This window comes from Megalopta genalis, unplaced genomic scaffold, assembly GCF_051020955.1.
Source record: "Megalopta genalis isolate 19385.01 unplaced genomic scaffold, iyMegGena1_principal scaffold0071, whole genome shotgun sequence".
Taxonomy (NCBI): Eukaryota; Metazoa; Arthropoda; class Insecta; order Hymenoptera; family Halictidae; genus Megalopta; species Megalopta genalis.
In genome coordinates, this window is record NW_027476140.1 from 182,816 (window position 1) to 209,493 (window position 26,678).

Here is a 26,678-nt window from a genome sequence, read left to right on the forward strand (position 1 = left end):
TTATTCATTTCTGTTCGGGGCTGGAACTATCCCAGAATGGGAGACTGTTAGTCGGAATGGTTGAACCTAAATAAACGATTAAATACATGTAAACACGTCGAGTCTTTATTACAGAATCGCAGACGCGATCAACAAATAAATGGTTTTAAGTATACTTGATGAGAAAAATTCTCGGTCTACGTGGATGGCACAAGGTGGAAAAAAACAATTGGTCCCAAATGGTAGTAGCTACTTTAGCATAAACGAAGTACATATAGGGGAGGGGGAGGATACTGGCCTAATTATTGGCACACGTGTATTGTGCTGTGATCAGCGAATTATGCCTCGTATTTGCATGTTACTTGCGCGGTTTTATTCAGTAATTTACGTATGTTAGCCGTGGCGTAATAATACAGAGCTAATAAGTAAGGTAAGGAATGTATTATGCTTGATTACCAATGAACGACTGTTTTATTACTCTTTTATACCTTTTGTCATTGTGGCGTACGTGATCGAATGCATGTACAATTATAACGGCGTACATGATAGCGCAGGTAAAAGGGATCGGATGTCCGAAAGATAGGCTGGTCGAATGCGTCTCAGGTGGGCTCGCCTGGCACTCTACCCGAACGAATTTTCCTGCGTCATGAATCGAATTCCCGAATATCGTGCATTATGTCGGGTGGTCTGCCTAGGAGCCTGTAAAATCCCGGAGTTGGCCTCATTTTCCAGCTTGACCACCGGTCAAAACGGGGACAACGTCAAAGCATTTTTGTTCCATATTTAAAGTGCCTTATCATTTCGTCCACACAAAATTTCACTTTTTTGCATAAATAACAAATGAATCGAACGATTTATTTCATTTCTTCATGTATTACGTCAAAAATACTACCATATTGTGACGTGTATTCATTTTCCATGTATATGAACAAATAGGTGTTCATCCTCAGAAATATTGAGGTTCCTTATCATTGTCCGCCGGAGTATTTGTAGGATTGGGATGGGCGTATTCGAAGTATAACTTTAATGACGAAATAATTTAATAAAAATGTAAAAATGTTTCGGGTAGGGTCTGTTCGTAATTAATAGTACTCTCGCGTGCGGTGGTAGAAAGTTCTTTTTATTTCGCGGACTATGTCTGTGGACGAGTCGTGATACAGTGATCGAGTTTGATTCTTCGTTTCGCCGTTTGCTCTGGTAAAATTCTTGAACAACCCTGATTGGTCAACCCCACGCGTTGGGCCTTTCCAATCAGCGTTGCTCATTTTGTCCTTTTTACCGCCCGCCCCTTACGCTCTTTGCGTATTTTCGGGATGGCTCGGTAATCGGAGGGGATGATGAGTTGTACGTGACAACGTGTGGAAATTTTCCTCCGGGTCACCCACGTCGGACCACATGGCCTTTGGGTCGCTGGGCCCGCTTCGAGTACCCTTCGGAAACTCTCCTAATTTATGACGGTTTCTTTAGCTATTGAGGAATTTCTTAAAAAGATTCTACTGTGCAAACATGTGCTATCAAGTGGTGAGCTTGTCTTCTCAAAAATAGCTTCTTCGAAGGAGTGTCATAAATTACGTTGGCCGTTTGCACGAGGACTGAAGATCTTATTGTGCGCACGACTGGTCGCTACAAATGTAAAGATATAAAAATGGTACAATGGTCATGTGTACATTCACGATCGAAATTGATACATATCTGCGGTGTCTCCGCGATCTTCTTTTATTTCTTCCTGGACACGTTCCTGGAATGCTGGAGAATGATCGCGACGTTCTGTTTCTTTCAGTTCAATATTTCGGAAGCTCTCGATCCTCCGGGATGCTTCGTTGCAGCATCGGTATCGCCGGTCTCGTTAGCCAATATCAGCCGATTACGATGCATCTGAAACAATAGTGTAAGAATGCCCGTAAGGATGCCAAATGAAAGGTAACGTAACGACCTTTGAGGTCCATTTATACAAACGTCACCGCGGGTACATCGTAAAACTCACACCAACAGATCAGTACGGTCCACAGACATGGCCTCGCCGTAAGACGGCCGGGCTGACGGAAAAGTGTTGTTCTGAACTACATCTGACCGTTACCAGACCGGATGACGAGGTCCTAACCTCGCTATTAAACTAAAAGAAGAATGGATTCTACTCAGCTACATCGGAAGCTAGGCTAATCCTCACGACTTGTTTTTATTGTTGTTGACAATCGACGACTATAATTCCGTATCGGTACACGGCTGGCGACGTTTTCATCAGCGAAGTTTGCTGTACACGTGAAAATAGTAAAAGAATAAAGTCATTTCCAGGCTTATAAACATCAGGGAAGATATTTCTCACCTAATCCATGACATCTGAAAGCAGACAGTTCGAATGGATATTTGATCGCCGACCGTGTGTCGCTGCAAGGCATTCCTGTTTCTTATAAGTTTCTTGATAAACTATTTTTCGCTTGTAAACATTTAAATTACAGACAGGCTGTGAATATTATTTCTCACAAACCAGGTATGTATTGTGAAAGGGATGACTGATATGCTATTTTTGAATGTATTACTTTACGAATGGAATGGAGCCGTTCTTCATTGAATAAGAATTTAATTCGCAGAAGTTGACGTTCCCATTACGACAATTCTAGGTACTAAGTATTTTTTTACAATAGCAGTTAATGGTTGCTGTATCATATGATTCTAGGTAACTCATATTTAACAGACAGTTATTTTTATATTTTTAGGTCAATAACTCGCAGGGTACCTTATCACTTTAACAGCTATCCTAACAGTTACCTGCGATGAATGCTCAGTCAAGTGTTTCAGTGCATTGTATAATAATTAAATGTAGAGCTCGAAATGTCGGCTAAAAAGTCGCTTATATGTTAAGTGGCCACGACATTTTGAAGTCGGAAACGATTGTCCTCGTTACTGCAACATGGCTACTTTGGGGTACTGCCGATCTTACGATAATTTCTTGTGTTTATTCTCAATTGATCTAATATATTCAAGATATAACAGAATGCTTCAGGAAACATAGTGTCACAGAACGAAAACCATTTTATTTGACTAGTTCCCTTCACCTGTAATTTTCACAACCGAATCAAAAGTTTAACATCCTAAGATTTATGAAATGCAGAAACTAACTTCTTAAATTTCTAATAATGGTTTGACGTCATTTTGCCCTATGAATCAGGTTGCAAATAAAGACGAAAAAGATACAAAAATCATGCTTTCCAAAACAAAAGAATAAACTATTATATCTATAAAACTCGACAAAATTACAGAAAAATAATAATTAATCCACTGCCTAGATATATTTGCGTCTTGTTTTAAGTTTTCATGTCTTTTTTTATGTGTGCGTTGTGATTACAGAGCCCTCTTATGACAAACTGCGTATTGCATTTAACGTTAATTTCTTGGTCTGTGAAATGTATGGACACTGCACGTAATTTTCTTTCCTTTTTTAAAATAATATTGCAAGTACTGAAACATGTATAATAAGTTATGATACCTAAAGCTCATACAATTTTCGAAGTTTAGTATTTACCTAGAACTGATTACATCAAATTAGATCTAATTAGATCAGTGCACAGAAATCGACACACGGTAACTAGATCAGTGATCAGAAATTGGCACATGGTAATTAGAAAAGGCTCAGTTACTGACACATAGTAATTAACCTTTCATTTTTTAAGAGCGCAGTAATTCGATCGAAAACTGATTTTTATATTAGATTTTGTTAATTATTTTGTGTTCTTTATATATTTCGGTTATCATAAAATTTGTGTATTTATATTATATAATAGACATCAATGTTAGAGGTGTGCGAGTACGGATCAGGACGGGATCTTGAAACTTTCGGGTTTTCCGAAAATGTTTAGGACTTCTTAAAATACTGGTTAAAAAATTTTGATTTCCATTGTTGCAGTTTATTTTGCAAAATTTTATATTTTCTAACAAACCAGAAAAGTAAGATATGTATAGTTTGATTTAAAATTCTCTACGTATGACAGTATGTAATAGCTTGGTTCTCTCGATTGCAACGATATTTCCAATTGTTGAAAACATCTTTTCGCTAGTCAATTCTGTACTAGGTACGGCGATGTGTCGTTTTGTAATAATTGGTAGCATAGGAAATCGAATGTTTTCAGGAATCTTGAATATTGTCGTCCCGATCTCGTCCCGACCCGATACACATCTCCTCATCCCGTTCCAAGCATCGGGTTTCGGGAAATCCCGAGTTCACGCACACCACTAATCAACATATATTTTAAATATTTTAAGAATTGCGATAAGGGTTAAGAAAACCATTTAATTTGTCGAAAACTTAGGACGACACTTTAATGAACACTGTTGCGCACGGCACAAAAAAACCGCCGGAAGTTGTGAGGAGACGACAACGATTTATTTGTTGGACTCCGCAGTCCTCGTTTACAATTCTTGGAGCACGGCTCCGTTCGACGTATAAATTGCAGCACGGCTACGAATTTGTTACGAAGTGAAGCACGGCTTCACTGAGACTATCAAATGGAAGCACGGCTTCGTATGGGCGCATGGGCGCTGAATAATACTGGTCTATAAGCGATAACGTTGTCTACCAAAAATCTCCCGTTATCAAATTTGCGGCAGTATATATAGACACCTGGCCGATGTTCAAGGAGAAGCATCGTCAGGCGTCGAAGGCCGGGTCATTGCCTCCTAAGGCAAAACGCCGCGTGTTTACAACGGCCGAGGCGAGCGTTTGACGGTCGGGCCAACGCACGTCGATCGTGTTATTGTCTTGCCGCCTCGCCGTTTATTCGACAAAAACGGCGAGACGGCGTACATCGAATGTCGAACGTGCGTTGACCCGCGGTCCGCGATTCGGCCGGAACAAACACAGTAAATAACCCACTTACCCTAGTAAATAAATATAGAAAAGAAAGAATATTGCACCGAGTGGCAGACCAAAAAAATTAACAGTACAAAAACATGAAATTCTTAGGATTATTAAAAAGAAGCCAGATATAAGTGCGTCTGAGATTGTATCAAAAGTCCAGGAACGAAATAAAAATCAAATGCATACAAGAACGATTCAGATTACATTGGGCAGGATTTAAAAGCAAAATTGTGAGGAAGCAACCGTACATCACTGAAGTGAATAAAACAAAGAGAGTGGAATTTGCGAAGCAAATCTCTCTCTGAGTCGGAGAATTAGTGTTTATAGACGAAATAATGGGTAAACACTTGAATTTTGACATATGAAAGGAAAATTAGCAAAAAAGTGCGGGTTAATTAGGAATGGGAATGACATACTATTTTTAATGGGATAACGATTCGAAACTTGCGGCTGATATGGTACGTCAATGACTTTTATGTAATACTATATGACTCCTATCGAGAGATCCATCCATGTAAATCGGGGATTGAAATTATCGAGCATGCAGCATTGTTAGTAGGCGTAGCCTCGCGCTACACTTGCGTCTACTTGAACATACTCGAACGACAGTGCTCGACAAGACATTCTGCAAGTCAGACGTTTGTTTCATGTCACCACACTCCTATATATGTATTTGTTGTTGGTAAGGAATTTATATGTTACGACCAACCTGTTCACGAAAAAGGCTACGCAAGGAGTGAGGACAAGCGACGCATGTGCGAGAGTCCCGCACAGCGACGTGGCGCGTCTAGCGGGTGAAAAAGTTATAATGTTCAAAATTATAACGTTCACGCGGTGGACGCGCCACACCGCTGTGCGGGACTCTCTTTCTTCGTCACGACCTTTACAGCGTAATTGTATAGCTTTGGAAGTTGAGTTGAGAAAGTTGAGGAACCAACGTACAGTGGATTTTCCTTAGTTGGAAAAGTACTTGAGCGATTTATGGAATGCTCTTTAGAAATTGCGGTCTTTTGCGGACAATTCATCAAATCCTTATCGATTAAGGATAAGGATCTGGCGAACATTTGAATTTCTCAAGGAATTATAATTACAAAGTAATTCAATTACAATGTAATTCGATATTGAGATCGCCATTTAATTAAAATACAAGGTGATTTGTAATTAAATAGGAGTATAATTACAAAATACTAAGTATTTCAATTACATTAATTACGAATTACAATGTACTTAATAAATAAATTAAAATATTATTAATAACTACGACGTAATTATTATTTATTGGACACGGTATACCGCATGAATAATAAATACTTAACCATTAAATGATAATTAATAAGTAACAATTGAAATCGTATTCGTAATTAATAAACAAATTTTATTATTTCAGATAATTAATAAGTAATTGTTTTCTCTTTCATTTAAACTTTCAAACAACAAATAATTATACATACATATATATTATATTGTATTTCAATTACACTCGTGATTAAAATAATTCGTAATTGAATCAATATTCTAAATACATTCGAGAGGCCAATCATTCCCACGTTATCGCGACTGTGAACACTCTCCACTCATACAGGATTGTATACGCCTATCTTGAAATGTGATTGGTTTCTTGAAAATTCGTTCAATTCCTTCTTGAGTGGTACCACTTATTACGTTTGCATAGGTCATTTTGCTTAGAACACGTAATTTTTGTTTGCATAAGTGCATGGTAGTTCTAGGTAGTTTTTCACTTACTACTGAGGGGGGTTGGGGGCTCCCCTTGACATGCCGAAAAAATTCAAAGTCGAACGAGTCACATGGATCGTAATCTAATCCGGGCTTGAATATGGGACAACAGGTACAAAATACATAATGCAAAGATGAAACATCCTTCTTTTTGTTTATTTTTAAATAAAATTTGCGTAAATGTGTTTGTAAGATTTTTCTGATTAAAATAAGAACAAACAAATTTTTTACCATAAATTATAATCAAGTAAGTATTAATATGAAAAGTATATTTATATTTTTTATAAAATTTGTAATTTTATAAGATATAATCTTACAAAAATTATATTGTATTTGATCTTAATTTAATCACAAAAACCTCACAATTACAGTGAGAAAAATCTTACAATTACCGTTAAGAAAAAATAAGAAATAAAAAAGTGTCGCATTGCATTATAATGATATCCATCCTTTATTTGCTGTCTACTTTTGTGTTTGTCGAAGTTGTATTAATATTTTTATTAATAATAAGGTAAAATAACTGGAAAATGATTAAATTAATAGATTAATCATAAACACGTCATTCGGCGCAAACCGAGCCGCATTAGAGAGCAAACGAAAAATACGTCGACGTAGTATGCAGTGATTTAACCTAAAAATTTTTAACTTCTTAACAACAGATTGCTAACCTCAAAATATGTAATTAAATATAATTACTTAAAACAGTTTCAAAGTTTTGTTCATATTTACCAACTGATGAACAATGGCATTTTAAAATTTTTAAAAAGATTTGATCCATTTTGTATAACAGGCCACATGTTAGAGAATTTTTTCAGATTTTTCGATCGTAAAATGTGATCACAAAAAATAGAGAACGTAAAAACAAAACGGAAAGTTGCAAATTTTTCGGAAATGACACATCTTGTCTTCGCCATTTTAATTCTATCGGAGGATATTGCCAAAAGCAGCAATCTCTGATGTTGTCAGCAATCTCTGCCAGATTTTTTGTGGGGGTGAAACAATATTATAAAAAATAAAAACCAAACTTTCGACATTTTCTCCATACTTAACTTGGTTAAGTATAATATTGTCCACTTAATAAGTATATTATGCAGTATTAAACGGTTTCACATTTAAAGAAACGATTACTTAACTAGGAACACGAAATTCAAGATATGAAACTATGATATGCGTGATATACAAAATCTTCGTTATGATTACAACGTCGTTGGTTGATGGAGCGAGCGAGATACGAGTCTTTTGAACGTTGTGCGAGCGCCGATGAGGCTAATTTTTTTCATAAGTATTGCTCTTTCTCGATTTTTTTCAAAATTAAGTTCTTAATGTTTTAAATATATTTCGGATAAAGATATAGGCAAAAGTAATTTTTGAGCATTTTTTATTCCATCGTTTACCCGAATGTATATACTTCTTATTACAGTTTTATTTCACATTCTTTATATTAAATAGATACACGTGACTCCCATTAATATTCGGACACGATATTATTAGAAAAATTATTGCTCCCTTTTATTGTTTATGGAAGTATTATTGAATCGTTTTCTCATATAATAAAGCACTTCTTAAAGTAAGTAGAAAAATAAATTTTGTTTAGTTATTGCACATGTTCTTTTGTATAATAAGCGATAAACAAGATTGTGACAAAATTTAACGTCGCAAAAATATTCGGACACAACATCTTAGATGCCAGAGTAAAATATTGTATTACATTGACGACGCCGCTAACACATATTGTATATAAATAAATAAAAATTCGTTGTAAGAACTCGGTACCACAGAAATTATTGGTGATATCAGACGCTTTACTTGTGAAAATGGGATGAAAAGGAAGAAATACGTCTTTTGAAATCCGACAATTGGTTATTTATCACAAGGGAATGGGATCTTTTAACAATAAAGCAAAATTAATGGAAACAATCACGAAAATATGGTCAGAAATTCCGACTGAGTTTTGTGTTCGATTAATTGAATTTATGCCACACAGATGCAATGCAGTCCTCAAATCCAAGGGTTATCCAACATCTTATTAGACTGTTATGAAAACTACAGTCAATGATACATCGCTGTTTTTCATTAAAAGTGATTATATAACTTAAGCGGCGTATGTTTCTATGCATTCGTAGGTACCGAACAATTCTATCAGAAGCTTATACTATTTCTTTCGTCCTTTCCTAATTCAATGGGATCTCGATGTTGCGAGCCATCCTTGTCCTGCTCGCCTCTAGCGTACACATGTTCGTATCTATTGTCTCGAGTCGTCTGTAAGTCATTCCTCTGACGGCTTGATTGTTCTCGTCGGAGACCCTAAACGAGAAAGCCACTTGAAGGTGCCATAAAATAGTATTCCCTGCAATTGCTGTCAAGGACGGAAGGACTGTCCTGAAACTATGCTTATCGTAAACGAGAATTTCGAAGCATTGCACAGCATATGGTGTATCTCGACGTATTTCGTTTCTTTTTTATGAAACCATTTCTAAATAAACCATAGACCTTTCCTAATATATTAAAGAATTTTGTCAGCTTCTTCTTTGTTGAAAATTGTGGTTCAAAATAATGAGGAAGAAAAATAATTGATATGTTTCTTTCTTTTTCGCAGGAATAGAGAAAAGACTGTTCCTCAATACATAATCTATTGCAATCAGTGTTTTAAATTTTTCAGATTTTCTGGTAGGGTTTGATCGTATTAGTCTACTTGGACTAAATGATATTAACGAAACTAAGGGAATCGTGAAAATAATATAAAATTTCGAGTTACTGCAGTAGCTGTGTGTGTGTGTGTGCAATGTAATTTAAGTTGTAATTTTTTCCATAATTTAAATATTTAATCTTTTTAACTTACTTCTAATAAACGAATTTTATTATGTCTGACGGTGCATTATTTTTTAATACAATATTAATCGATCTCGTAGTAATATGACTGAAACTTTTGGATCGATTAAATATATGTACTACTCGATTAAAAACATCTAGCATTTAATATTTTCAACTATTTCATCATAAATACTGTACGATATTTTTGCAGTATAATTTATGCTGAAATTCATTTGCATCTTGTAATTGCGAAACAAATGACAACCTAGCAGAGTTGTACATTATTTAGATAATAAATTATAGAAACGTTACGAAGAAAAGATATTTCTTCATCTTTATGCAATATTGTGGAGGGTCCTAATAAAATAAGTATCTTTATTCGATGTGTTTGAAATAAATAATTTTATTAGTCGAGAATTTGTCCGACAAATAAAAATACCACTTAATTATCAACACGTAACTACATTGTTCCAGAACAAAAACAAATCAATATTCATAGAATCGTTTTTCAAATAAAGATAGGAAAGTGTCGAATATGTGGATGCTTGGTCTCAAGTTTCCGATTATGCTCTCTCGTTTTCATTTCGGGGTAATACAGTATCTAACAAAAAGATAACATACTTTAAAACTAATGTAATTTTTATTTATGTAACATTACAACTAAAATACTGTTTCTATATAAATTGACAAAATACCACTATAAACATACACAAATGAAATAAAATTGCATTTCGCAAGTGTAAACAATTTTATTTAAAAAAAGAGAATTTTTATGCAAATACAGTCGGACAAAATGTTAGCACACTTAACTAAAAATTATGTATGTCAATAAATCAAGCAATAATATTGAATGCCTAATGTTTTGTGGCTTCATCTTTCCACTTATTAACAGTCGTCATTATCTACGAAGTTTCTTTATTAGTTTTTTGTTCTAATTGTTTCTTATCATCTTAAATACATTTTTATCATTCGGCAATCTTTTGAAATTATCTGCCATTTGCATAATGCATGGTTATGATTTTCGCAACAATTTTCAACGATATGATCTTGCTGATTAATCCTCGAGAAAAAAATTCGCGGCATCACCCTGTTGAAAAATATGTACAGGGTATTCCTGAAACTATATACAAGCGGTCACCGGGTTATTCTTCATAAAAAAGAAATGAAAAAGATATAGAGTGACTTCTTTTTTTTTAGGATTTCGTTTTTGAGAAAACCAGGTTTTAAACCTTGCTTTGTACATACGCTTTTCCGGCTATAAGCGATGTACAGCGCTTAGCAAATTTTCAATCTCGATTTTCTCGAAAACTAAATCCTAAACAAAAAAATATTTTATTTTACACTTTTTTCATGTTTTTTTTTATTTGGAATTACATGGAGTCGCAACATAATTCTTAGTGAAATATGCCATCATTATTTTCCACCGTATTTCCAAAAAAATTCTTTTTTTCTAAGTAAAATTGTTTTAACTGGCGTAACGTAATTTTATTTTATTTGTGTATGTTCATAACAGTAATTTACAAATCTATATAGTATTAGAATCTCGGCTATTACCTTAAATAAATCTAAATTACGTTAATTTTAAAGTGTGCTATCTATTCGTCCGGCACTGTAGCTCGTTGAGTTTCTTCTTCTTTGAGCTTCTTCACATGTCGCGAAGTAAAGATATTTTTCTATCAGAAAGTATCAGTGCACATTTCTTTTTACATCCATTTCCAATACATACATTTTTTATTCAAAGCGTATTTATTCGTGGCGTTGAATATAATTTTCATCTTTTATCTTTATCTTTATATGAAGGCTACGAATAGATTTGCGGATAACTTTTGCCAGAATTTTGAAGATTCAAACTTTTACATTCTTGAATATACCTTCATAAAGCAGAGATTGAAAACAATTATGACATCGGTTTCAGTTCGTGAAAGAATTATGGAGAATCCAAAAATTCTCATCAAACAGTTTCCATTGTTTAATGATGGAAATAAACAAAAAGCACAATACCGCGTATCCAATTAAATAATGATATTTTATTCGAAGTATGCACACGTGCTATTTTATGTCCTTTATATCCGTTTATGTAACTGCGACAGGCTGACTAGAACGCGCTGTTTGACCCATCAATTGAAACAAAAAACTCAACGCACACAAAATAACTGCCGAGTAGCGACGATGTCTTCGAGCACCAAGGAGAAATGTGATAGTTGAATGCCGACATTTAAAATCGATATTATGTATATAGGTCCATAACTGTTAATTTTCAGTTCTGTATGATAGCCAGATAGGATTAGTATGTCACTTACTGTGCCCATTAAAGTGGCGTCTGAAGTTTTCGATAAATTATATGATTTTCTATGTTGATGTCTTTTATGTTGTTGATGTCATATATGTTGATGTCTTTTACATAACTACTAATTTTATTATAATTGAAATATATAAGGAACATAAAATATTTAACAAAATATAAATAGTAGTTTTCGATCGAGTTACTGTGCCTTGTAAGAATGAAAAGTTTACTACTGCGTGCTATTTGAGCCGTTCAGTGCATACATCGATTAACTCCACTTTCTGAAAAATCTTAAATTTATGTGTCAAAGCACTTGCTATAGTCATAACTTTTTATATTTATAATAACTTCCCTGTGTAATAAAAATTAACACCATTAAACGGCAACATTTTTTTGGCCATTGAAAAATAAGTAATTTATTTCAGAAGTCATTTTGATTAACTCCATACCCTAATGTAATCGTTGCTTTATTGTCATGCATCAACGCTTTGTTTTAAACAGCCGAAGATGCTTTCCCCCCTCTCAATAATATTGGTAATAAAATCGCATCGACAAACAGATTAAAAAAAAGCGCAATGCAAACGGTAGTTAGTATAACAGTGATCTCGCACGCTGAATGTTACTGTCTACTTCACCATTACTGCACGGCCTACATATTTTCTTGGTCTTTTCATCATTACTCCCAGATTGTTTTTAAAGAAATAAATATTATACCGTTATAACCAAGATGAGTGAGACTAATAACAACGTGGATGACGAAAACAGTGATGGTTCTTCAATACGATTTATTAACAGAAAGTGTGGTTCAAGAAGACGTTTATCGTTTTCCTCGGATTCATCTGATTGCAACAGTACAAATTTCGCAACAAACACGTTGATCGGGAGGAAAAGAAGTTGTAATCCTGATAAATGGACACGAAATTTACAAAAGCATAACAGAACAAAAGGTTTGGCATATAGGAATAGGGGAGGAAATTTAATACCTGCAAAAACATTTGTCGATATAAAATGCAGATGCCGCCAAAAGTGCAACCAAAAAATTTTTTCAAATGAGAGAGAGACTGCCATGAAGGCATTTTATAGATTACATAGTCAGCTTGACCAAAATATTTTCTTAAGAGGTTGTATTAAAGTCAACGAAATAAAAAGAAGGCGCCCCACGAATGAAACTAAAGAACGAAGATCACATTCTTTTACATATTACTTTCGAAAAGACACACGTGATATTCTCGTTTGCAAAAAATATTTTAGAGACACTTATCAGGTGAGCGATGGGCGGATATACAAATGTTGTCCTAAAGAACAAGTTACATCTTTGGTTGATACCGTAGTCACTACACTAGAGCTCATAATCCAAGACGACAATATTTAGATCCTGACTTAAATATTAAGAAGATGTGTGAACTATACGTCACAGAATGTGAAAAGGAAAATGTAGTACCAGTGAAAGAAAAGTATTACTATAATGTGTTCTCTACAAAATTTAATTTACATTTTAAGCAACCATCAAAGGATACGTGTCAAAATTGTGATGCTTTGCAAATAAAAATTCAATCCTCAGACGGTGAGGCAAAGAAGATGGCAGAAATTGAAAAGGAAACTCACTTAGAAGAGGCTAAACGGGCTCGCAGCCAAATGGCTGCCGACCGAATGGCAACATCAGAAAAAGTTTTCTTATTTTCTTTCGACTTGGAAGAAGCTTTGTCCTTTCCCAAGCTGACCACATCCGTAGCTTATTATAAGCGTAATTTATGTGTTTATAATTTCGGATGTCATGAATTCATTAAAAATATAAGTCACATGTTTGTTTGGCCAGAAACTGAAGGATCTCGTGGGTCTCAAGAAATTTCATCTTGTCTAATAAAGTACATAAAGACTTACGCTACAAACTTTGAAAAAATAATAACATATTCGGATTCGTGTACCGGGCAAAACAGAAATATTAAAACTGTCTTAAGTTTATTGAAACTTGTTCAGAGTATGGAAATAAGAGCTGAGTCAATTGAAATGAAATTTTTGGTAAGTGGGCACAGCTATTTGCCTAATGACTCAGATTTTGCCATTATTGAGTCACGTGCGAAAAAAAATCAAAACATTTTTTCACCAGATGATTGGTACAATATAATCAAAACATGTAAAAAGAAAGCTCCATTTCATCTAATCCAAATGACCCACCAAGATATTTTTTCAACAAAACCTTTAGAACAATCAATCATTAACAGAAAAGTAACCGTCACAGGCTTTCCAGTAAATTGGCTTAAAATACGCTCGATAAAATTAGAAAGGTCCAAACCCCATCTCATACAATTCAAATGTGATTATAATGAAGATACAGAATTTAAAGCCATTAATTTAAGAAAATCTGTATCAGGTAGACCGCAAAGTTTGAAAAATATATATCAGCCTTTATTATATCCTAAAGGCAGAACTGTGACAAGGGAAAAATGGAGAGACATGATGGACCTGCTAAAATACATTCCTCCTGTTGAACATGATTACTATAAAAACTTGACAACAAATCGAAATGACGAATCCTCACATCCAGCTGATGAAGAAGACATTATTTATAATATTTCTGATGAATTAATTACAAATAATATAATATAACAGAACTGTGAACATTCATGTTTATGCAAAAGCTGTAATAAAAATATATAATAACTAACTTTTTCTGTAATAAAAAAACTTAAAAATTTAAAGACTGAATTTAACTTTACTACTTTTTTTCAGTTGCCAAATTGATTAACTCCACCAGTCACATAAAAGCTGTAACATTACTGACGATTATTTTTTGGCTATTCTTTCTTATTAATTTTATACAGCGTCAGATGAAAGCTATATCTGTATTTATGCACTCTACATTATATGTGTGAATCTATATTATAACAGGAATTTTAGAAAACAATGTACATCGTTTCATCGCGTTTCTCAACTTTTTCTTTTATGGAGTTAAGCGATATGTGCACTGAACGGTTCATTTACTGAGCCTTTTCTAGTTATCATCTGCACACTCATCTAATTATTATATGTCAATCTCTGTGCACTGATCTAATCACTATAAAGAGTGCTAGATAAATACTAAAGTTCGAAAATTGTATGAGCTTTGGGTATCATAATTTATTACACATGTTCAGTACAATCACGTATAGCGTATACACATTTCACGGACAAAAAAAGTAATCTTAAATGTAACACGTAGTTTGCTATAAGAGGGCTCAGTCTAGACTGTTTTTCTGCAATTTGGTAGAGTTTTTTGAATATAATAATTTATTTTTTTGTTTTGTGGAAAACATGATTTTTGTATTTTTTTTATCTTTATTTGCAAAGTGATTAGTAAGTCTTTTAACAAAATCAGGAAAGAAGGAAATTCTGCGGCTGGAAGAAAAAACACTGAATGTCACATGTTTTCACTTTCGAGATGTTTGTCCTTTAAAGTTCTTACAGAAACCAATTCCTTTCTTGGTTTTCCATTTATTGAGCTTATCGTATTTGCATAAACTGAAATTTCTTGAAATTGTAACATGTTGCGGTATTCTCTACAGTCACTGAATTATGCCGCGAGATCTAGGACGCTCGGAGCGTGGGCTGAGTCGAATGGTGCCGGCCCTGAGCAACGGCGAGTGCGCGTAGGGTTTGTGCGTCGTGCCGAGCCGCGAGTCTGGGGAGTGGGGAATGCCTCGTTTCTGGCTGAGGAAGCGATCTGCCGAGAACGAGGATCACTGTCGCGTAGACCGTAGCGTTGGGTACTTGGAAGAAATAAGTGTAACTGTGACAATTCGAGCCGATATTAATTCATACGAAATGAAGGAAGATAGCCGCTAAAGACCATAGGGCAGCAGGCGAAATAATAAAGGACAGTGCTGGCAACAACTGGCAGCGACCGTTCCAAAGATATGGCAAGACTAGTGACCGGCCAGAAGCCGCATTCGTAACTGGGAATTTCTGATCAGTTTTTCGGTAAGTCTCATTATCAGTACGAATTTCTTCATTTACATTTCAATGGCTCGGACACCTTCTCTCGGATGGGCTAATTATTCGCCAGTGCAAATTATTACACGCCACGTGCGTTACGCATATGGCGTCTCGAGAAAGCTTGCGAAACTGGAAGCACGTGTCTTCCACGTGGGCAATCGGTTCTTGCGGATATATGGCGTCGCGGCCATATTTATTTATATTAATATTCGGACAACTTTTAAAACGCCATAACTTGCTTAGAACTGGACTGAACAACTTGAATTTTGTTATTGCTTAGAATGATTAAAGAAAATAATATATGACGAAATATATATAACGATGATTTAAGAAATGCATTTCGTAGATCTCGGTAATTTATATGCATGTTGAAAATTTCAGCGGAATCGGTTGACTTTGGTATAAGCGGTAAACAATTAAAGATCGCAAAAATCGCAGTTTTGTCCTGATTTTTAATATTTCTGTCCAATAATTGTGAGAAAGTTGCTGTTTTAAAATTTGTTTAATGCTCGTAACTATGACCTTGCGTTAACTGATTTCGATGAAATTTTCGGCATGCATGTAACTTATCGAGATCTACAATTCCTAATATATTTTCTTTGCAATATGTAAGCTTATTTTCTAATAAAATGTCGCTTTATGGGCATGTCTTGTATTTATTTCTTTATTTCTAGATATCTGAAACTGTTTCTTAAGTTGTTTAATGTAAGTATTGTATAACATACTGTATAGCGTACCTGATTATACATTCACTTCAGATTGATCCTCTATAACTTGAGATATTATTTTATTGTCGTTAAGAATATGAAATCCTTTATCATTTCCATCATTTTTAATCACATTTTCTACATCGCACTCTACGCAGTGTGAAATGCACCTTGCAACATTATATATATAACTTTGTGATTACGGTTTGTTTGCTATCTGATCTTTCATGCAAAGATGAATTACTTTCACCGACTTTTAGAAGCTGTTATTCATTTTTATTCCTCTATTCGTGTTTGCTGCATCATCTTCTTTGCATTTTAATATGTTATCTTTATAATTTTTTTATGATATATACAGTAAATCTACCAATGTTATATTTACGAGACAAGAGATTAATTGTTTCTGAAGCGTCTATTAATTTCAAATTTTTCTTCAATACAAAGCACCACTCTTTTTCTCTTTTCGTTTGATTTGTGTGAAGACGTAATGAGAATATAGTTTCTGGACGAATCACATAGATACAAGTAACTGAATTAAATCGTTACTTATCTTACATTCTATGCAGGAAGACTATGCTAGAATTTCTAACTAAGAAACAAAAACAGTGTGTTGTATAATGGGTATGTCGCGTAGACTGGAGTTGGATAAGAGGAGCATCGTTCCTGACATCCAATTGTTGGTAACGGGTTACTATGTTGGATAAACACAGTCCAGATAAACGGTGTTTTACTAGTTCTTGTACTAGTTGTTCTATCATTAGTATTTATTTAAGATTGATGTCGTTTTTAAATCTCTATTTTATACGATTTTAAGATTTGTTTATAGTATGTATTTTTTTTTTTTGCAACTTGAATGTCCGAATTATATATAATATATATTATATATTATCAAATATTTCAAGATTTAATGAAAAGTATTTGTTTAATATAATGTTTTACAAGTAGTGTATAAACAAGGATTCGGACCTGGACAAACTAATCTAAATTGGAATCGAAATTGCGTAGGAACCGTATTTTATTAGGCTTCCCTCAATTTATTTTCTTTATTACATCACCGCCCAATGCTTCATCCTGTAGCAAATGATAAAATGTCATGGTTAATAGTAAATCAAAGACCTATGCATATAAACTGTGAATCGTTTAATAGAGTTCGATGATGTACCTGCGCTGTTGTCTGTTTTTGAGTTGAAGTAAATTACCTCTCAGATGTTATACCAACAGAACTTTTATGATTTTCATTATTTTTATCGGTTTCTTTGCTTTTGTTACATGCTCCACTGCCATTAGCTTTATCTGTTTTTTCCGCTTCTTCTTCATCGTTACTACTACTGACAATAACTATTATCTCGTCATTATTGAAGGGTTTTACCGGTCTATTAGCAAATAATGTTTGCATCTATAAAATAGCATGCGATTATCCAATCTGTCAAATCTGATAGTATATTATCATTTTTAAATGAGTTTGTTTGCAAGTATACATATACTTCTGTCTTTTCTTTTTGTGCTTCCTCCTTTCTCTTATCACAATAATTTTTAATTTCTTTCCTGATATTTCCAATATCTGCAGTTGTTTCAGTAGTTTCCAAACATAGCACAAGTTCTTTTATTTCACGACTATATGTAAAGAATTAATTGTAACAATACAATCGAGCTTATAATGGCAAATCAATATTTTGAAATATTACATTGTATATGCTTGACCTCTGTAGGTTATTAAAAGCGTTAGTGTTATTTTTGTTAACAAATTTACCTAATGCTTTATTTAGATCATTCACTGTTAGTATTGTTCATAGCTTTTTATTTTCTACCAAACTGGTGTCCTTTTAGTTTTGCTTGTATGTGGTTTCCACAAAACCTTAATTCTCCTAATTAAAAAACCAAACACAAATTTTACCTTCGAGCATCTTGTAGAATATCGCAATTTTTGTTTACCTCAGTATAGCTCATAATGTCAGTCGTATCCTGGAGTACTTACCGGAACTTCTTGTTTTACAGAATACAATTAATTCGTGAGAATTAGCAACTTTATCACAATATTTCTGTGCCAATCTAAAATACACATATTATTTATTTCCATTTATTAGAATCTTACCTGGTCGAATCGAACCGTTCTTTATCTTTCAAGTAAATTACTTTCAATCGAATATACGGCAAGACCGGTTGCTTCGGATGATTTGACAATTGTTCCGCGGTACTAGGAATCAATTCATTTTCTATGCGTCGGTCGACGATATTAAAAACTGATTCTGATAGCAATCTATCATTGTTACTTTTTATATTTGTATCATTAAGGACCAGAGTGTCAAACACAAATGGTCTAACGGTTTTTAATTTCAATTTCTTCAACTTAAACTTATTACCGTTTACGCTAAGTATGACAATGTGTTTGGCCTTTGATTCGCCTTCGCATAAAGAAATCGCAATCTGTAAGTGCGTTTCTTAAGCAGTAGTTTCTTATTTTTCATGCATCATAATTAATAAATAAATCTAAAAATATACCTGTTTGAGAAATGTAGTATTGTCTTTTAGAGTTAAACACGTGTGTGATACAACATTCCTGTTCCCCTCCCCACACGACAAAGTCAACAAAAGAGGGAAGGTGGGCTTCCGAAGTATATCCACGTTTAAGACATGGTGCACGTTTTTTATGTAAAACAAACAAATTAAAGCATTTCACCTATGAATGAAAATCATTTGCAATAAAAAAAAATGGAAAGACCTCTCAATACATATATGGATCTCATAAGTTCACCTTAAAATCGTTCAACATCCGTATTAATTTATCATCGTTCATGCAGCTTAAACCAAAAATTGCAACATGGGTATTACCCATTTTTATCATCAGTGGAGGAATGATCATTTTAGGGGTGGCTGTCCATTTTCCAAAATAATTTATGAAACCAGACACAGACAACAAGTCCATTTGGCCCATTTATTCCACAACCTATAATTTTGATTATAATTACTAATGGCTGAATCAATGTTGAAAAATCACTGTACTTAAACTATTGATATTATATTTCTTACTTGGATGGTCGTTTTTCCCGTGAATGGAAAATATTAGCATGTCAATATTAAAATTTGGATCCTAAAAATTTACAGTTTTAAAGGTACAGTGTGGGAATGTTAATTCTGGCTCGCTCAAAAATTGGATGTTAATTGCTCTGATGAAAAAACAATCATTAATATTTGTCGTACTTCAAATACCATCTTATATTGATATTATCATATCTTGCTAACCTGGGACCCATACAGTATTTATTTAACAATTCCATACATTTTAATTCATCAGAAGTTGTTGGTTTCGCATCGTGAAATAAATCTCCACAATGAAATATAAGGTCTACATTTTTTTCCTTGCTACATTGAAGTATTTCTTCAAAAGTATTAATGCTCTCATCCGATGACTCTTCTGCTTGTATAAATTAATTATTTGCAGTATATATGTGCGTGTGTTGCTGTCAACGGTCATGATGCTACCACTGAGTAACCACATCAATGGCCTTGCCATTTTTTAATTACTGTAATGTCTCCAGTTACATTTCGAAATATGTATTCTTCGATGCATTCTCGGCATCGACTAGCGTTTGATGTTTCCAGGATTACAGAACCATATCCTTCACAATGACAATCTGCCTCACTTCTGTGGTTTCCTGCGATGATATGCCAGCAGCCTTCAGGAAATAATTCTCTTTCTTCTGCTGCCACTCGAGAACAACATTTTTCACACAGTTTGTATTCTTCAGCTTTAAACACGAGTTGCATTTTCCTTATACATTGGCATATTAAGAGATCCTCGTGCACCTCTGGATAATCAGCGGGATTTACTTCATCCTGAAAGTGATTCCAATTTTTAATTTGTGTCGGACGAACTATCGAAGACGAAGGAGTGTTTTAATTTATCCTGATGTTTCGCGATTAGGTGTCCGGTCGCATCTGTTTTTAAAATTGCATTATTTATATCCGACATCTACTATCTCGTATGGCCCGATGTAACATGGATCGAATTTACTTGTTTCAGGTTCTTTTTACACATGGACGTATTACTCCACCATAAGTTATGTCGGATTAGCTCACTTATCGTAATTCCCGAAGATTAATTCGTGGGGTGTGAAATTCGTAGCTTCGTGGACGGAGGTATTTATATGAAATCATGGCAAATGGTAAGTAGAGGTCCCATTCTTCATATGACTCGATGTATTGTTTTAGATGTTCTGTTAATACAATATATGGCTCCTTTTTAACGATCCATCTCGGCAACATGTAGCATTAGTTTCCCAAGAAACTAGTGTTTTCATCTATCGAAATGGATTTTGGTGTCTCACGTATTGCAATGAAATGACTCGCGGACGCGTCAGCTATTATCATGGCTTTAATATCTGATAAAGCAACTGCTAACCAATACTTTTTTAAATTGTCTCGCATAGTTAAAATGTAGCGATTTCCATTGATTGTTTTTGGAAGTAGTCCAAATGTGTCGATGGCAAGTTCGTCAAAAGGTTCCAGAGATGTGTCCGTAATAATCACGGGTTGACGGGTTTTGTTCTGATAAGTGAACGAATGAATTCTTGTGAATCTTTTCTCATTTCGGGGCAGTGATATTTTTCTTTTAACCCTTTCGGTACGGAGGACCTGGCCGCGGTTATACATTCGTGGAACGAGGAAGTTTTTCGCAAGAGTGGTTGCTCTGTCCGACAGCGTAAACCGCGAAAACATGTTTTGCGGCATTCATAGAAATCTCGAGCGTGATTGACACTAAACTTTTCATTCGGACCGCGACATCGGTGACTGACGCGGAATTTAACGTGTTTGAAAAACATTTCTAAAATGTTTATACTGCTTAGTCGTAACCTAAACCAATCCTCGGCAGAAAACCGATTTCGACGGTATCTTATCTCGCCGATCAGACGGAAGGACAGACAACAAAACAGGCATGGCGCTTAACGTTTTAAAATCATATCTTTTTCTTTACAGTACATTAATTAAAGTAAATGGCATTGATATAAATAATATGGTCCAATATTACAAAATTAAAATAAATAACAAAATTAATAGTGTAACATAATAAATAATAAAACTAATAGTGAAATATAATCAACGACAAAACTAATAGTGTAACTTGGTGTGATAGTTTTCGAAACAAGGGGAAACGCGCAAGCCCACATTACATTGTTCGCACTGATACTTGGATTCACGTCTCACACCACCAGCCGCACATACAACACATCTTCGTTTTCGATCTTTTTTCCCCGACTGATATATCGAAGGAAAATGTCCCCCTGTGAGCCGATGATATTCATGATTCTTGTGTTATTTTTCTAATATTTCCTTAATCAACTGAAGGTGAAATTTCGCCATTGGGATTTGTTTTTTTGTGGTGTGCTTATATAGGCAGTATGCGTTTTGGGCTTTAGAACAATTTCATTTTTTCTTGACTTCTTAGGTACTTCTGCAAATTCTGCGGTTTGGATAGTGAAAAGCATATAAAATTTCTTTCTATCAAACCATTTCATTGCAAACAGATTTTCAGATGAGCGGAACACTGGCTTTCCTTTTTTCAATTTATCAGTTATTTTAAGCATCTCTTTCCGTCTTCTTTGCACAGTGCCACAAGCGTTCGTACTTTTTTCGTGGGGTAGGTTGAACAATATGGGACTGGAAAACCAGTTATCCAGATAAATACAATAGTCTTAGTTGCCAACCCAATGGCCTTTGTTTAGAAAAGGTTGCAAAAGCGACATTATAAAGTTCCCTGGCTTTCCAATATATTGATATTCGGTAGCTACAGTAGCACTAGCCCCACAATAAATGATTATATCTTGGATATAATCCGTCTTGCAGTCACAAAGTGGGAATGATTTTATACCAAACCTACTCCTTTTCGAGGGAATATATTGTTTAAATGAGAGACGGCCTTTGTAGAGGAGTAGACTTTCGTCTATACATAACCGCTGGTATGGCTGAAATGCATTGATAAAAAGATGTTCGTAGCATTTCCACTACTTCATTTATTTTGTATAAACGATCAGCAGTGCGACCGACTATGTCCGTAAAATGCAACACTTTCAATAATGAAAAGTAGCGATCTCTACTCATAATTTGACTGAATATATCGCTTCGGAGAAGCTTATCTTTAGACCAATATTCATTTAAGGATAGCTTTTTGGTTCGCGTCATTAATAACGACGCAGCAATAAAACAATATAATTCATCCACTTCCATCCCTTCTGAACCCTTCTGTCGACACCAGTAATTGTTTGTTTTTTCCACAATAAATTTAACTAAATCTTCAGAAAAAAGTAGTCTGAAGTAATCCAAAATTCTCGACGAACGATTTAAATTGTTCCCAACTACTCCCGAATGATGTGGCGTAACATCATGAATTTTTGGACTGAGCTTCTTTGATGTCCATTTGATGCTAGAAGGAGTATCAATTCGTACTTCAGGCTCTTCTGCTTCTTCAGATTCTGAGGTGCTAAGTACACGTGCTCGATTGTTCCTCCTTTTGCGAAATGCTAAATTATATTGATTTTCTTCATCAGAATCTCTTTTGGAATCAATGATTTCTTTTATTCATTGTTCTCCTTTCAAGCGTTTTACACTCATCCTGAAGGGAACTAAATTCAAATTGTAAGTTATACATTAAAAAAATTAACGATATAAGCAAACATTCCAATTTGTTTTTCGTAGCTTATCTATATATTATAAAACATATATAATTAAGGCACGCTGTTGACTGTTACTAATTATATATTATAATGGAACGATTAGAACAGCCGGGAATTTTAAACACAGAATAGTAAAGTAATGTGTACTATAGAGAGTAATCATACCCACATAACTTTCCGTTGGTGCTGTTCACGGTGTCCACATAAAGTGCCCACATAACTTTCCGTGGATGCCGCCAATAGGCGGCGGTAGTACCGAAAGGGTTAATTGATTTAAGGTTTCCGTTACACCCTTGTGACCTGCGATTAATCTACTGCAAGCTTCTCCTATTAATTTTCATCGAATTTCATCTGCTGGTGTGACAATGTTATTCGTGTTCGTAGGTTGTGGCAAAACTGGGCTAATATCTGGTTCGTCTCCATCAGTTGAACTGCTGTTCTCCTGGGATTTAGATTCGCAATCAGGTATAGACTAAGTTATACTTGGTTCACTGATCTTGGCAGGTGAGATTATTGGTAGATGTAATGGCGTAGATGAGGCTCCTGGGAGATTGTAGATGAGTGGTGTTTGCATCATTGTTTCTTCTAATCTTGGCTTCGCTGTTATCACAGTTTCATCTATTGAATTGCGTTTGCAAAAGATGCTTGGGTCGTCGATTTGGTTATTTGGATATTTGGACGTTTGGCTCTCATCGAGAGTGTGGGTTGTGGATGTCTTAAATGAATTTAACGCTGTCTTAAATTCCCACGTTTTCGACGTTATGTTCGACGTTCTTTTCCTGTGGCTGAATAATTATTCTTGAGCGAATTTAAAGTACGTGAAAGATAAGCTATGAAAAATATGTCAGGAATGTTCTTCGTATGTCACACTTCCAGTGAGCATTTTCTATGACTTCAATCAACTTTCTACTTGACATTATTAAAACCCCAGAGTAACCATGAGAAGAAAATAAAATAAAACATTTGTCTACAAACTCCTATTAAAATTTGGACGAAACACGCAATAGAAATTACAAAAATATTAGTTTGTATAATTGCCTAAGTATTCTCCATGTTTTTTATTATGTTGACTTATATGACTAGACATTTTCGGAATAATAGAGAATGTTACCTTTCATCTTTTGTAATACACTGGTTTACACTAACCGATGATTTTCGAAAAAGGATTTCATAATTTTGGTATTTTAAATAATGTTGTACACATAATAAATCATCTCATAGGTGTACTTTAAAAGTAGCTGAAAAAATTCTTTTTAATGATAATATAATAATTTAAATCTCTGTAGTTTCGGGAAAATACTCTTTATATTATACTATGTTGTAATACCACATAGTGTTTGTTTTAATTAGTTTTATTTAATCTGATCTTATTTTTATTAATAAATATTTAGCGTTATTTATGAAACTTACATTTATAGGATAGTAATGCATAAATGCCAGCTGAAAACGTGATCATTTTCTTATATCATTATACTCGAGGTAGGAAAGTTAATTCTTAATTCTATCAATTCAAACGAATTCTGCAGTATTTATGGAGTATTTTTTGTTTCCAATAGATCATTTTGGACATATGTTGCACAATGTAGTCATCGAGACGAGTTTTTATATTTTTTCGATCGGATGTATAATTTACACATTTTTGTCCCGATGTCGCGTTCAGTTATGGTTCGTGAAAGAAATTATTCGTAATAAGACTTAATTCTGTTTGTACTATGCACAGTATTGAACTATAAGAATTATACATATATCTGTTTGAACTGTTCAAACGAACACGGTAACATACAGTGTATTTGTATGTATGATAATAAGTTTGCTCGAAAAAATTTGAACGCAAATTGTTATATTAATTTTAATGTACAATTCATAACTCCTACTATCGTATAGTTTAAAGCTAACGAGAAGACTTTTGCGACGAACATGCCCGCGCTGTTTATAGTCATCTCCTCGTCAAATCTGAATAGTGCATATAGCGGCTTGAGTACGAATCATGCATAATTAAAGTGTGGATAGTAAAGTATTATTATACTACTTTCATGCTTACTATAGCGAAGACAACCTGCAAAATTGACATCACTTTTTTCATCACTTTTTTAAATCGTGGGTTTAAACATCAATGTAGAGTATTATCAGAATCTGAATCATAATGTTTTATGTGAAATATTATATAATAGAATGAACCATCTACATCTCACAGTTGTATGTATTTACGTAACCGGAGGATGAAGTTTTGGAAATATGTAGTACCCGGGAAGGCTCATAAAGTGCAGAAATAAGTTAAATGTTCGACAATTTCCAAAATTACTAGTTTATTATTCTTCTCAAATTTCCAAATATGTTGCAAATGTATCTTTTCGTTGGGAAGGATGAATTGGAGGAAGGATTGGAAGGATGAATTGGATAGTGGACTGTATGGTAAAAAACGCTGGTGTAATAACGCTAAATATGTTTTAACCAATAAGATTCGTACAGAGGAGGTTATAGATGATATACAATAGAATGATGAAATGTGACGATGTGTCGTGAAGGTCATGAATGATACGATTAAGCGATCAATTTATGGCTACAAAGCTGTATCGAAATTTGCAAGCGCAATCGGTTGTAGCAAAGCTAGGCTGCAAGCGCAAAAGTATTACAAGCGTAACGTGAATCGCGTGCACAATAGCAGAGAAGAATTACAAGCGTAACTATATGTATCTACGTAACAGTAGCTGCTAACTCATGACAAATGAAAACTAACCACGGTCGCGGTGTGAGGGCCTATTTATTTCGTTGTGAATATTGAAAACTAAGCAGAACTGAATGTTCGTTACAGTGTACGATGGCAATGCCCTAACGAACAACGTTGCATGGGAAATGACGGAAAATAAATAATGGTCGCGCTAGAATTCTTATGCATCGATCCAAGTGATACCAGTAAAGAGGAGGTAATCGGCTGGCGATTTAAAATTGATCGATTTGATTTTAGACACACGAGACTATTTTCTTCAGCGTACTGGATCTGTATTGGAAAATTTATAGTTGGGTCGGGTTGTTGCTTGACAAATTTCCAATATTCGGAATCAGCAACGGAATCGCCAACATCTAATTTCACCACAAATGAAGAGTTGCATTAAATGGAACATTCAGATTGAGAATACTCCATTTTTTATTACTGCAGAGCTGTGCATTCTTGGTAGTTTGCAGGTCATTTCTTGTACTCTACGCGCCCGAAATAACTAAATGAGTTTCTGTAGTGGTTATGATATAGAGGAAGAAAAGCAGTGCAACACCCACTCTTATGTTATTCATCGAAACCAAATTATTCGAAATGCATTAATGATACTACTGCAGCTTGGTTTCAGTAGTCGAAGAAAACTATGGCTGGGCTATTAATTATCTCATATCTTTCGATATTGGAGCGATGCTTCCCTAAGTATTAATTATAGGTAAATATAGCCATTTTCAAAGCATGTTCACAACTATCAATCTCAATTTCCAAAGTATTTGGAAATTTGGTTCCATAATTTCAAATAGTGTGATATACATAACCAGAAATGTAACTTGCAGTGGATACATTCTCAATAAACGGGCAACAAATATTAATCACATAATGAAAAATACCAAGATTGCACGATTCCTACTAAACATTCAAGTGGAAATTTAGAAAGCAGGAATTTGTTTGCTTGAAGATT

The 26,678-nt window shown here is 34.5% G+C and overlaps 1 long non-coding RNA gene across 1 annotated transcript in view; it reads left to right on the plus strand.

Moving 5' to 3' along the window:
• Positions 1-15,452: 15,452 nt before the first annotated feature.
• The window catches only part of LOC143261877 (uncharacterized), a 33,618-nt gene continuing 22,392 nt past the window's right edge, over positions 15,453-26,678 (plus strand). Inside the window, exons 1-2 of the long non-coding RNA XR_013035889.1 lie at positions 15,453-15,617; positions 20,361-20,502. This is a non-coding gene — a long non-coding RNA (uncharacterized LOC143261877). The remainder of the gene's footprint in view (positions 15,618-20,360; positions 20,503-26,678) is intronic.